Source organism: Cebus imitator, unplaced genomic scaffold (assembly GCF_001604975.1).
Source record: "Cebus imitator isolate Cc_AM_T3 unplaced genomic scaffold, Cebus_imitator-1.0 Scaffold83, whole genome shotgun sequence".
In the NCBI taxonomy this organism is placed as follows: domain Eukaryota; kingdom Metazoa; phylum Chordata; class Mammalia; order Primates; family Cebidae; genus Cebus; species Cebus imitator.
This window is the reverse complement of record NW_016107398.1, coordinates 2,451,482-2,453,020: the sequence shown is the minus strand read 5'-3', so window position 1 is coordinate 2,453,020 and position 1,539 is coordinate 2,451,482.

The following is a 1,539-nucleotide window of genomic DNA, read 5'->3' as shown; positions in this document are numbered from 1 at the left end:
TATAGGATGGTACACACTGGCAGCTGTCACCCTGCTTACTCATGAGGCTAACTCCTCACCAGGGTCAAGGTGAAAGAAAACTGATGTTAAAGAGAAATCACGAACCAATAGAAATAAAATGACTCAGGCTTACAGATGGAGACTTGGAGGAGCTGACGTCCCTTGCCCCAATGGGAAGGAGGTAATACAAAGAATGGAATGGCTCCTTCACTTCTGAAGCATCAATTACAACGTGGTTGCCATTCAATATTTGCAACATTTATACTAAAAGATTGCTTGTTATTTACATGAAACTCAAATTTAACTGGGCATCATGAATTTTATCTGGCAACCCTAATAATACACAACTACCACATGACATACTTCATTTCTCCAGAGGTCCAAGGACAGCTATCTATCTGCTAATGAGATCCTATAACACACCTATGAGAGATCCAAATTCATTCTCAGCTCCAGAGCCAAAGGAGGTTGATGAAATCCAATGTCGGGTCATTTCCAGCCACAGTTCGGACTGTTTACTTCAGGGACACTGATTAAGTCATATATTACAAGGAAGCCTCCTATTGCCTCTAATTCAAAACAGCTGGGCCAGCTTCTCCTGCCAGCCAAACCTTGCAGTGGAAGCCTCAGGAGGGGACTGTGTTTGGAAGGAGGGCAGTCAGGGGACAGGTTTAATATCAAGCAAGGACATCTCTTGATGCTCCTGTGGAAAAGCTCTTGATAGAGCATCGGGTTACAAAGCCTCTGTTAGGTGGGGGGTGAAGAGGGACAGAGTGTCCAGGGAGCACTGGAGAAATCACCGAAACATTTGAGGATCAAAGAATTCAGCCTGTCAAATGCCGTGATGCTTTTTCAACGAGGAAACAAGCTCACATTTTTCCCCTGAGGGCTTAGAGACAAAAGCCAAGGTTCAACTAAAAATTTTAAAGACTTTTTTTAAGCTGCCAAACTCTCTGTCTGTATATGGTTTGCTTACATTTAAGCTTTTTTTCGCTTGAAATATGGGGGGCAGGAGAACATTTTATTTTGGTGAGTCTGGCCAGGGTGGAATGTACAAACGCATACGTTTGTGCCCATAAATCTAGTTCATTTACTTAGCAAAGCTTATTCATTTCCTTACCAAAGCTTCTTATCCCAACAAGGAAGGAGGATGTTTTACCTAAACCTATAAGGTGAGAAAGGGTGTAGCTCAACCATGCTTCCTGTTTCTTGTTTGCTTTCTTCCCAGAAGCTTACTGCACGGCACAGTTGAAGAGGGTGTAGGTTGAAAGGCGATGAGAGAGAGAGAGAAAGAGAGAAAGAGAGAAAGAGAGAGAGAGAGAGAGAGAGAGGTAGGGGGGAAGAAAGGCCAACAGCGTGGGACGAAGATTGCGATGAGTGGGGCAGATGTATTTTCCCTCCCTTTAAGAAATATTTCAAGTTTTGCTTTTTCTGGAGAGAATCCAGCTTATTTTAACTTCATTTTCTAGTAGATAATGCTTCTATGAATTTGGTTGAACTAGAGAACAGAATGAAAGCGAAGTCAAGGTAAGCATGCTG